Source organism: Triticum aestivum, chromosome 7A (assembly GCF_018294505.1).
Source record: "Triticum aestivum cultivar Chinese Spring chromosome 7A, IWGSC CS RefSeq v2.1, whole genome shotgun sequence".
NCBI lineage: Eukaryota > Viridiplantae > Streptophyta > Magnoliopsida > Poales > Poaceae > Triticum > Triticum aestivum.
Window position 1 is genome coordinate 121,817,920 of NC_057812.1, and position 13,648 is coordinate 121,831,567.

A 13,648-nucleotide genomic window follows, 5' to 3' on the forward strand; every position below is an offset into this window, starting at 1 on the left:
CCTCGTCGGGGAAGCTACATCCAGCAGCAAGGAGTGTTGTATCCAACGCCGTTCGAACGTCGGGAGCTGCAACCGGCTACCGGGGGAGCTGTAAGAGTGGGTCGCCACTTTTTTGCTGATGCAATTTTTGCTGAACCAATTTTTTTGTTTTTGCTGGAACCGGTGTATTTTTTTTGCTGGAACCAAGATAATTTTTTGCTTCTTTGGATAGCTTCTTTGGATACAGAGCTCTCAAATACTCATGTCGTTTTTGTTGGCACCTAAGTTTGTTTTTGCTACAAGCATTTTTTGATTTTGCTTCAACCAACCACCCGACTTCGACCCGGGGTGATTTTTTTGCTGGAAGATTTTTGTTGCCTTGGCACTCGAACCCGGCGAGTTGGAGACGCAGAGATGATGCATCTAGCCACCCTGACTGCTAGCACATGCATCGTCAGAAGTTTGGATCCAGCAAATTATTTTGCCACCACCATAATTTTTTATTGGAAACAGCTTCAAATTTTGCTTCCACCATGTTCTGTTTTTGCCAAATTTTGCTTCCACCATGTTCTGTTTTTGCTAGATCTAGCTTTTGTTTTTGCTTCCACCATGACGACGGCCGGCAGCGATGAGGACAACCGGCGAGGAGGGTGGCTACAGGCGAGCGCACCAAGGCGGGCGGTACTTTCAGGCTGAGCGCATCGCTCATCCATGGCAGCGCTGGGAGTTTTTTTTGAAGGAAGAAGACGCCTGGTGAAAGAAAAGGAGAGAATCGTACGGCTATGAGTTGTTCGATCGGACGTTGCTAGTACAACCGGCCCAAAGTTGGGCCGGCGCACCGACGCCTAGTAGTGGCCTAAAAACAAAGCACATCACGCTATAGTCTTGTACTCCCTCTATAAACTACCAATACTATAAGACATTTTAAATCGCTAAAGATTTTATATTAGTTTACGGAGGGATACTTTAGAAACCCGGTGAAGTTATTTCCCACCTTTATAACTCAAAAAAATATCAAAAATTATATCTATATAATGATATTATAGGCAAGAAGATACATATACTCACATAATGTGGTAGTGTTTGTTTGCTTTGTTTTATAATGAAATATCTTGTATTAACATAGATGTTAGTTTGGCTCCATGCAAAAAAGTAAATCCTAAATAGTTTGACAATAATGTAACTTAATATATATGAGCGTGTTTACTTTATTAATACATGAATAGTGTTAGAAAGTGTATAAATATTTCAAGATGTATATCAACACAAAATGACATGCGAACAAGATAACTTTTGATGAAGTACAAATATTTGATATAAATAGTCAATGTCAGCCGTCGTTACCGCCACAACTCACCCGCCTAGAACCGATATATAAGACAGATCACAAAGGCGTGGCTACTGATATTTCCCTACTTTTTAGACTCAACTCGTCCAACTGTTATTGTAATAATTCGAGCCGGTCGTGAGTGAACCAAACAATGTCTTTCTCATGCGGATTATATAAGTGAACGATGGCAACGGTGGAGCCGGATCCTCTGACTTGCAAGAGGCAAGGCAGAGAGCTACAGTGCTTCTTTGTATAAATGGAGAAGGGAAGTCAGAGACCGCACAGTATTCTGCAAATCATTGTAGATATTTACTGTTTATGAATCATTGTTCGATATTACTGTTCACAAATCGTTGTGTTAGATCGTAATTTTTAGAAGGCCGGCGAAGAGAAGTCGGGGCCCTGTATTATCCTTTGTCGTCTCTTCTAAAGTCAGAAGATCTCGTTCTGGCAGCAGCCTCACAAAATTAAAAATCTAATCGCAAAAAATAACCTGAAGCTTGCAGCATGGCTCCCAACCTAACTGTTAGGACGTAACCACCGCCTCCCCACAAAGTACTCCACTATCATGAGTGAGATAATATATACTGCTCAAACACTAGTCGGTGTTGGGCTTTCAAGAATATGTGGAGAATGTTCATTTTTTTGCAATTAAATCCACATAAGGTTTGTTATTTATAATCAGTCGGAAGTATCGATCGAGCACAACAATTCAGTCACTGGGTAGAAGTGTAGCCATTTTCCGGCGGGAGTGGACAACCAACATCTAGATTCTATGGACCGGTGAACCCATCAGGGCATCTCCAACGGCAACCCGTAAATTTCGTCCCTCATCACGTACATTTTAACAATAGTTCCAACCAACCGGATGAAATTCATTCAAATATGTCTGGATTTCATATAAATATGACGAATTTCATTACATTTACATCAAAATGGTGCTAGTTCGGCTTTGGAGGTATAATTAATACATAATCTAAATGGTCACCGTCGCCCGTTCCCCGTGTGTGGCCATGAGCCCCGAGAACTGAAACTTTGCCTTCTCCAGTTCCGCCTCAGTGCTCTCCAGCTCTGCCTCCGGAGACCCGGGAAGTGAAGTTGTACGCCTCCACGTCGCCGCCAGGCGACTAATCGGCCGCCAATGCTGAGCCCACCAAGCTTGGCGTCGAGGGGAGGGGAGGAGCGATGGCCTTCTTAGGACACGAGCGGCGACGACCTACCGTGTACTACTCTTCCTCGCTGTCAGCGGCGCCCCCGGACGTGTCGGCTTTGTGGCCGTCATGGCGGGGAGCAGCCTATGAAGGAAATATGCCCTAGAGACAATAATAAAGTTATTATTTATTTCCTTATATCATGGTAAATGTTTATTATTCATGCTAGAATTGTATTAACCGGAAACATAATACATGTGTGAATACATAGACAAACAGTATGTCACTAGTATACCTCTACTTGACTAGCTCATTGAATCAAAGATGGTTAAGTTTCCTAGCCATAGACATGAGTTGTCATTTAATTAACGGGGTCACATCATTAGAGAATGATGTGATTGACTTGACCCATTCCGTTAGCATAGCACTTGATCGTTTAGTTTGTTGCTATTGCTTTCTTCATGACTTATACATGTTCCTATGACTATAAGATTATGCAACTCCCGTTTACCGGAGGAACACTTTGTGTGCTACCAAACGTCACAACGTAACTGGATGATTATAAAGGTGCTCTACAGGTGTCTCCGAAGGTACTTGTTGGGTTGGCGTATTTCGAGATTAGGATTTGTCACTCGGATTATCGGAGAGGTATCTCTGGGCCCACTCGGTAATGCACATCACTATAAGCCTTCCAAGCATTGCAACTAATGAGTTAGTTGCGGGATGATGTGTTACGGAACAAGTAAAGAGACTTGCCGGTGACGAGATTGAACTAGGTATTGAGATACCGACGATCGAATCTCGGGCAAGTAACATACCGATGACAAAGGGAACAACGTATGTTGTTATGCGGTTTGACCGATAAAGATCTTCGTAGAATATGTAGGAGCCAATATGAGCATCCAGGTTCCGCTATTGGTTATTGACCAGAGACGTGTCTCGGTCATGGCTACATAATTCTCGAACCCGTAGGGTCCGCACGCTTAAAGTTCGATGACGATTATATTATGAGTTTATGTGTTTTGATGTACCGAAGGAGTTTGGAGTCCCGGATGAGATCGGGGACATGACGAGGAGTCTCAAAATGGTCGAGACGTAAAGATTGATATATTGGACGACTATATTCGGACATCGGAAAGGTTCCGAGTGATTTGGATATTTTCGGGAGTACCGGGGAGTCACGGGAATTCGTATTGGACCTTAATGGACCATACGGGAAAGGAGAGAAATGCCTCAAAGGGTGGCCGCACCCCTCCCCATGGGCTGGTCCGAATTGGACTAGGGAGGGGGGCGCCCCCTTCCTTCCTTCTCCTTTTCCCTTCCCTTTTCTTCTCTCCTACTCCTACTACTTGGAAGGGATCCTAGTTCTACTAGGAAAGGGGGAATCCTACTCCCGGTGGGAGTAGGACTCCCCTAGGGCGCGCCATAGAGAGGGCCGGCCCCTCCCCTCCTCCACTCCTTTATATATGTGGCCAGGGGGCACCCCATAGACACAACAATTGATCTCTTGATCTCTTAGCCGTGTGCGGTGCCCCTCTCCATCATAATCCACCTCGGTCATATCGTAGCGGTGCTTAGGCGAAGCCCTGCGTCGGTAGAACATCAATCGTCACCACGCCATCATGCTGACGGAACTCTCCCTCAAAGCTCGGTTGGATCGGAGTTCGAGGGACGTCATCGAGTTGAACGTGTGCAGAACTCGAAGGTGCCGTGCGTTCGGTACTTGATCGGTCGGATCGTGAAGACGTACGACTACATCAACCGCGTTATGCTAACGCTTCCGCTTTCGGTCTACGAGGGTACGTGGACAACACTCTCCCCTCTCGTTTCTATGCATCACCATGATCTTGCGTGTGCGTAGGAATTTTTTTGAATTGCTACGTTCCCCAACAGCCTCGACGATGTCCTGCTCCTCGTCGTCGGTCACGCCGAACACCACCTCACCTGCGTCACCGCTCTTCTTGTAGGAGGGCGCCACCGCCGCCACCCGCTGGCCGTACCACCAGTGGGCGAGGCGGATCTCGCAGGCGGAGTAGTAGGATTCGAGCATCGCCTCCTGCTCCGCTAGGTCCGCGTCCAGCGCGACCGCCCTGTCGGCGGCGAGATGCTCCTTCGCTTGTATGTGCTCCTGGAAGACGTGGTTATTTTCGGCAGCGTCGGTCTGTACCTCCCAAAACTGCTCATCCCACTCCTCGCGCACCATGTCCATGTAACGGGCACGAGCCTCGCCGATGGTCATGGTGCAATGCACCGGAGAGGGTGGCGCGGAGGAGGAGGGTGGCGATGGTTCGTCGTCGACATCGTCCTCCATTGGGACATCGTCGTCCTCCGGCTGCCTGCCGGCCAGCCAGCCGGCAGCAATGGCGGCCATCTACTTCTTCTGGTCCGAAGTCAGCCCATCCTAGAGAGCTTTGGAGGGGGGGTAATCCATGATCGGAGTGGTGTAGAGAGGGGTGGATGGGTGGCGTCGGAGGAGACGCCTCGGCAACCGCGTGCCATCAATGTGGGCGGCAAACGGACGGACGGGCGGCCGTTGTGTCGTTTGGACGCGCATCAGTCGCCTGCACTGGGAAGCGGCACAGGCGGCGCTCTCTCGGCTAGCACGCCGCTTTCAATGCCGATGCCAGTGAACGGCCGCGTCCGCTTGGCCGAGCATGAAAGCGGGCGCTAACACTCTGGAGCAGCGTTGACCGAAAACACACGGGAGGGGGAAGGGGTTTTGGGTGGGCCAAGGCGGTTAAAAGAGGGCTTGGGAACGGTTCAGACTACTGCAAAGCCCCCCACCCCTCCACGTTTGTCTCCGGTTTACGGGATAAAACACGTCCAAACCGTGCCGTGGACCGATACAGGACCGCGTTGAATGGCTTTCGAGCTTCGAACAACGCGGTCCGGAGGCATGCGGGAGGTTTGCAGGTCAGCGTTGGAGATGCCCTCAGCTCCTGCAACCAGTCTCTCCGATCAGTAGTTTGCTCCCATATGAATGGTGAACCGCCACCTCGCCATATCTTTCATGCACCAGGAACGCGTTGCTGGTTGTCTTAAGGACTATTTGAATTGTGACTATGTTTGTCATATATTGTCACATTATTTTTGCCATTCTTACCACACTCGCCTTAGTTCCTTGGAGGGCGATGGTAGACATGGTACCACCGTCGACTGCAAAATAAAACTCCAAAGTACCATGGCTACTCTACGTCAACTTCAAGCTCTATCATTCTTTTTGACGCAACTAGCAGATTAACATCCCGGTAAAGCAAAATGGTTGAAAACTGAAATGAAAACCAGAACTTTGTTGACACCTTATTCGGAACATTCAGTAAACTACTCTTTAGATTACTTGTAACTTATCTCCAACACTTTCATAATGGAGACTACAACAATAGTTCCGGTAAATCATTTGGGTGCATAACAAATTGGATGGATCAAGACTACTTTTTTTTTTGCCAAAGGAGTCTAAATTAAGTATCTACACAAAATTAAGGAAATCTGTTTCGCTCCACTACTGTAGCAGATGAACACTAAACTTCAGTCTGATCATAGCACGTGTACATAGGTAAATCACAAAGTCACCTACTATTTGCATTCAAACTTTTCTAGAGTACTATAATACTAGCTTCAAACAAAGTCTGGTGTCATAGCAAAACATATCCTATTATTCTCTTCTTCCAAACACAATCTGATTAGCATCTTATTAAAATAAGATACCAAACATAATATACATGAACAATAATCTATAGCAACAATTGTACACTGAAGCTGCAGAACAAATCCCGGTTACAGAAGTTGGGGGACATAGACCCTAGAGGGGTAGTGACCTGGTGTCCCGTTCTTGCTGATGGTGGTGTCATGAAGCCTATGAGGGCCAGGTCGACGAAGCCTTGGGTCCGCCTCCTGCCATCATCTTCTTGCCAGAGTTCACTCATGCCGACATCCGGCTCAGCTTTGGCGGCCCTGGCGCACAGCAGTGGAGCACTCGCAACCTGTTCAACGTTTCGGCTTTTCTTCAAGATATCCTCGCCAAGGCCAACCTCCTCTGAGCCTCTCAGAAGCATGCTTTCACCTTGCTTTATAAATAAATATAGCCACATGGACAGCACGACAAAACACACCAAACACCACTAATAAGTACTCCCTCCGTCCGAAAATACTTGTCATCAAAATGAATAAAAGGGGATGTATCTAGTCCTAGATACATCCCCTTTTATTCATTTTGATGACAAGTATTTTCGGACGGAGGGAGTACCAAGAGTGCACAACTAGATGATGTCAGCAAGACGCCAAGAAAAATCACAGGGGAGGCTGGACCACCACGAGACACATCCTAGGCTGCCGGCGGCGTAAGAACACATGTCACCTTGAAGAAACTGTCAAACATACATGGCGCATACACATATACGTGAGAGAGGAGATCGAGATCTCTTCGGAGGTAGTTCAGGAGGTAGTTTAGCTAGGATATCTATTCCATTGTAATCAAGTCTATCTCTTGCTTTCTTTCTCCTCAAGTTGTATCTTAATTCTCTCTTATCTTCTCAACCAACTCATGTATGCACCTCAGGGTTATTGCGCCCCTGCTATATAACACGTAGCACGTCGCCCAGGATAAGGCAAGACGTTTCCGCCATCGCACATGGTAATCAGAGCCTTCGTCTTCCAATCTAGCCTCCCGATTGCATCTAGTGCATAGCCATGTCTTCATCCTCCGGCACCGCTCAACCTAGCCTCAATGGCCAGGTCACCGAGAAGCTCAACCGCACGAACTACGTGCTATGGCGCACGCAGGTCACACCCCACCTGCGGGGCGCCGGTGTCTTCGGCTACGTCGACGGCACCGCGCCGGAGCCGGCCAGACTCCACGTCACCAAGGACAAGGACGGCAAGGAGTCTTCTGAGCCCAACCATTTCCACCCATTTTGGGTCCAGGAGGATCAACAGGTGCCTGGCTATCTGCTGAGTACCCTCTCCAAGGAGGTGCTGGTCGCGGTCACCGCGATCACCACGACGCGCGAACTCTGGGTGGCCTTGGCGGGCATGTTCTCGTCCCAGCCCCTCAGCCGCGTCAACAACATCAGGATTGCGCTCATCAACGCGCAGAAGGGCAACCAATTGGTCGCCTCCTACTTCGCCTCCCCGCGTGGCCTCGCCGATGAACTCACCGTCGCCAGAAAACCTATCCAGGATGACGAGTTAATCTCGTACATCCTCCACAGCCTCGACGTCGACTACCAGTCGCTCGTCTCTGCCCTCGACGCCCGTGTTACGCCAGTCACCCTCGACGAGCTCTATGCCATGCTCAGTAACTTTGACCAGCGCATGGCCCAGTTCCACGGCTCCTCCGGCGGCTTCAAGTCTTCTGCCAACGCTGCATCTCGCGGCCGTGGTGGCGGCTCTCGCTCGCGTGGATCTCCCCGCAACAATGGGCGGTAAGGAGGAAACGACAATGCTAGCGTCTCCTCCAACTCTCACAACGGCCGCTCCATCAACTCCAAGCCTCGCCGCAGCGGCGGCTCTAGCCGGTCACGTCCTGATGCGCCCCGATGTCAGATATGTGGCAAGCTTGGGCACACAGCCAAGGACTGCTGGTACCGCTACGATGAAGATGACGACTCCTCCCAAGACGAGGACAAGGTTGTTGCGGCTGTGGATGGCTCCTGCGGTGTTGACACGAACTAGTACGTCGATAGTGGGGCTACCAACCACATCACCAGCGAGCTCGAGAAGGTCACCATGAAGGAAAAATACCGGGGCAAAGATCAAATCTACACTGCCAACGGCGAAGGTATGAGGATCAGTCACGTTGGTCACTCACTTTTTAGCACCCCTCGTTGTAAAATTCATCTAAAGAAAATTTTGCTAGTTCCTAATGCCGACAAGAATCTTCTTTCTGTTCATCGCATTGCCATTGACAACCATGTTTCCTTGAGTTTCATCCTTATTTTTTCTTGATCAAGGATCAGGCAACGAAGAAAGTTCTTTATCAAAGTAGATGCGTTTGAGGGCTCTACCCGTTGATTCCGGAGCGTAGAAGATTCAATAAACAAGCCTATGATGCTGCCAAACTCTTGTCAACACGGTGGCACAATAGATTAGGACATGCTGCTTTCTCTTTAGTTGAAAAACTGCTTAGGAAAAATAAGCTCCCGTTTGTTGGTGAGCGTGATCTTGAAACTATTTGTGATTCTTGTCAACGTGCAAAAAGTCATCAATTGCCTTATCCCATATCTACTAGTGTTTCTACCAAACCCTTGCACTTAATCTTCTCTGATGTTTGGGGGCCTGCTCCTAGTTCTGTTGGTAGACACACTTATTATGTGAGCTTCATAGATGACTACAACAAATTTTCTTGGATTTATCTTCTCAAGAAAAGATCTGATGTTTTTCAAGTTTTTTAAAACTTTCAAGCTCTCGTTGAACGAAAATTCGATAGTAAGATCATTGTTGTCCAGTCGGATTGGGGAGGGGAGTATGAAAAATTAAAATCCTTCTTCCAAACCCTTGGCATATCACATCATGTGTCATGCCCTCACGCTCATCAACAGAACGACTCTACTGAACGCAAGCACAAACACATAGTTGAGGTTGGTTTAGCCCTCCTAGCTGGCGCATCTATGCCCCTCAAGTTCTAGGATGAGGCTTTCCTCACAGCTGTTCATATCATAAATATGCTTCCTAGTCGTGTCATCAATAATGAAACACCACTAGAATGACTTCTCCATGTTAAACCCGACTACAAATCTCTTCGTGTCTTCGGTGTGCCTGTTGGCCCAATCTTCGCCCATACAACAACCGTAAGCTCATGTTTCGCTCAAAACAGTGTGTTTTCCTAGGCTATAGCACTCAACATAAAGGTGTCAAGTGCCTCGACGTTGCCATTGGCCGTGTGTATATCTCACGAGACGTTGTCTTTGATGAAACCAAATTTCCTTTTGCTGATCTTCACCCAAACGCCAGTGCTCTTCTTTGCCAAGAGATCCTTCTTTTGCCTCCTCATCTCTCTGGTATTGATCAAGGGGGAAACAATAGTGATGATTAACTACTGACTAACCCTCTTACTGATGATATGCATGAGCCTTGTGGTGTTATAGGTGAAAACAGCGAGAAAAATGGTGAAACCAAAAAAGAAAATAGTGAAGAAAACTCTCCACCAGAGCTATATTTCATGTGCCCGGAATCCGGAGACAAATCCTCCTCGGGATATGTTCACCTGCAGCACATCAGATCCTCCTCGAGATCAGCGGCAGCAGACGCGCCAGGGGAGCCAACTGCACACACGCCTGCCTCGGACCAGGCGCGCTCCATGCGGTCGCCGCTCACGGGCTGCGGTGTGTCACCACCTCCGCGCCAATTGCTACCTCTTGAGCATTGCGTTGGTTTTCGCTGAAGAGGAAGGGATGATGCAGCAAAGTAGCGTAAGTATTTCTCTCAGTTTTTGAGAACCAAGGTATCAATCCAGTAGGAGGCTACGCGCGAGTCCCTCGCACCTGCACAAAACAAATAAATCCTCGCAACCAACGCGATAAGGGGTTATCAATCCCTACACGGACACTTGCGAGAGTGAGATCTGATAGATATGATAAGATAATATTTTTGGTATTTTTATGATAAAGATGCAAAATAAAATAAAAGCAAAGGAAATAACTAAGTATTGGTAGATTAATATGATGAAGATAGACTCGGGGGCCATAGGTTTCACTAGTGGCTTCTCTCAAGAGCATAAGTATTCTACGGTGGGTGAACAAATTACTGTTGAGTAATTAACAGAATTGAGCATAGTTATGAGAATATCTAGATATGATCATGTATATAGGCATCACATCCGAGACAAGTAGACCGACTCCTGCCTGCATCTACTACTATTACTCCACTCATCGACCGCTATCCAGCATGCATCTAGAGTATTAAGTTCATGAAAACAGAGTAACGCCTTAAGCAAGATGACATGATGTAGAGGGATAAACTCATGCAATATGATGAAAACCCCATCTTGTTATCCTCGATGGCAACAATACAATACGTGCCTTGCTGCCCCTACTGTCACTGGGAAAGGACACCGCAAGATTGAACCCAAAGCTAAGCACTTCTCCCATTGCAAGAAAGATCAATCTAGTAGGCCAAACCAAACTGATAATTCGAAGAGACTTGCAAAGATAACCAATCATACATAAAAGAATTCAGAGAAGATTCAAATATTGTTCATAGATAGACTTGATCATAAACCCACAATTCATCGGTCTCAACAAACACACCTCAAAAAGAAGATTACATCGAATAGATCTCCACAAGAGAGGGGGAGAATATTGTATTAAGATCCAAAAAGAGAGAAGAATCCATCTAGCTAATAACTATGGACCCGTAGGTTTGAGGTGAACTACTCACACTTCATCGGAGGGGCTATGGTGTTGATGTAGAAGCCCTCCGTGATCGATGCCCCCTCCGGTGGAGCTCCGGAACAGGCCCCAAGATGGGATCTCGTGGATACAGAAAGTTGCGGCGGTGGAATTACGGTTTTGGCTCCGTATCTGGTCGTTTGGGGGTACGTAGGTATATATAGGAGGAAGGAGTACGTCGGTGGAGCAATAGGGGGCCCACGAGGGTGGAGGGCGCGCCTCGGGAGGGGGGGATAGGCGCGCCCTCCTACCTCGTGGCCTCCTCTTTTGCGTCTTGACGTAGGGTCCAAGTCTCCTGGGTCTTATTCGTTGAGAAAATCACGTTCCCGAAGGTTTCATTCCGTTTGAACTCCGTTTGATATTCCTTTTTTTCGAAACCCTAAAACGAGTAAAAAAACAGCAATTCTGGGCTGGGCCTCCGGCTAGTAGGTTAGTCCCAAAAATAATATAAAGTGGATAATAAAGCCCAATAATGTCCAAAACAGTAGATAATATAGCATGGAGCAATAAAAAATTATAGATACGTTGGAGACGTATCAAGCATCCCCAAGCTTAATTCCTGCTCGTCCTCGAGTAGGTAAATGATAAAAACAAAAATTTTGATGAAGAGTGCTACTTGGCATAATTTTAATGTAATTCTTCTTAATTGTGGTATGAATATTCAGATCCGAAAGATTCAAGACAAAAGTTCATATTTACATAGAAATAATAATACTTCAAGCATACTAACTAAGCAATTATGTCCTCTCAAAATAACATGGCCAAAGAAAGTTCATCCCTACAAAATCATATAGTTTAGTCATGCTTCATTTTCGTCACACAAGAATGCTCTCATCATGCACAACCCCGATGACAAGCCAAGCAATTGTTTCATACCTTAGTAATCTCAAACCTATAGACTTTCACGCAATACATGAGTGCGAGCCAATGATATAGCACTATGGGTGGAATAGAATATGATGATGGGGGTTATGTGGAGAAGACAAAAAGAAAGAAAGTCTCATATCAACGAGGCTAATCAATGGGCTATGGAGATGCTCACCGATTGATGTCAATGCAAGGAGTAGGAATTGCCATGCAATGGATGCACTAGAGCTATAAACATATGAAAGCTCAACAAAAGAAACTAAGTGGGTGTGCATCCAACTTGCTTGCTCACGAAGACTTAGGGCACTTGAGGAGGCCCATTGTTGGAATATACAAGCCAAGTTCAATAATGAAAAATTCCCACTAGTATATGAAAGTGACAAGACAAAATACTCTTTATCATGAAGATTATGGTGCTACTTTGAAGCACAAGTGTGGAAAAAGGATAGTAGCATTGTCCCTTCTTTTTATTTTCTTATTTGGCCTTTCTTTTTTTATTTGGCCTCTTTTTTGGGGGGACAATGCTCTATGAATGATGATCATCACACTTCTATTTATTTACAACTCAATGATTACAACTCGATACTTAGAACAAGATATGACTCTATATGAATGCCTCCGGCGGTGTACCGGGATATGCAATGAACCAAGAGTGAAATGTATGAAAGAATTATGAACGGTGGCTTTGCCACAAATACTATGTCAACTACATGATCATGCTAAGCAATATGACAATGATGAATGTGTCATGATGAACGGAATGGTGGAAAGTTGCATGGCAATATATCTCGGAATGGCTATGGAAATACCATAATAGGTAGGTATGGTAGCTGTTTTGAGGAAGATATAAGGAGGTTTATGTGTGAAAGAGTGTATCATATCACGGGGTTTGGATGCACCGGCGAAGTTTGCACCAACTCTCGATGTGAGAAAGGGCAATGCACGATACCGAAGAGGCTACCAATGATGGAAGAGTGAGAGTGCGTATAATCCATGGACTCAACATTAGTCATAAAGAACTCATATACTTATTGCAAAAATCTACAAGTCATCAAAAACCTCGGCACTACGCGCATGCTCCTAGGGGGATAGATTGGTAGGAAAAGACCATCGCTCGTCCCCAACCACCACTCATAAGGAAGACAATCAAATAATACCTCATGTTTCAAATTTGTTACATAATGTTTACCATATGTGCATGCTACGGGACTTGCAAACTTCAACACAAGCATTTCTCAAATTCACAACTACTCAACTAGCACGACTTTGATATTATTACCTCCATATCTCAAAACAATCATCAAGCATCAAACTTCTCTTAGTATTCAAAACACTCATAAGAAAAAAATATCCATCTTGAACACCTAGCATATTAGGATTATTTAAGGAAATTACCATGCTATTCAAGACTCTCAAAATAATCTAAGTGAAGCATGAGAGGTCAATAGTTTCTATAAAACAAGTCCACCACCGTGCTCTAAAAGATATAAGTGAAGTACTAGAGCAAAACTATATAACTCAAAAGATATAAGCGAAGCACATAGAGTATTCTAACAAATTCTAAATCATGTATGGCTCTCTCAAAAGGTGTGTACAACAAGTATTATTGTGGTAAACTAACAAATAAAGACTCAAATAATACAAGACGCTTCAAGCAAAACACATATCATGTGGTAAATAAAAATATAGCTCCAAGTAAAGTTACCGATAGAAGTAGACGAAAAGAGGGAATGCCTTCCGGGGCATCCCCAAGCTTTCGCTTTTAGGTGTCCTTAGATTATCTTGGGGGTGCCATGGGCATCCCCAAGCTTAAGCTCTTGCCACTCCTTGTTCCATAATCCATCAATTTTTTACCCAAAACTTGAAAACTTCACAACACAAAACTCAAAGTAGAAAATCTCGTGAGCTCCGTTAGCGAAAGAAAACAAAAGACCACT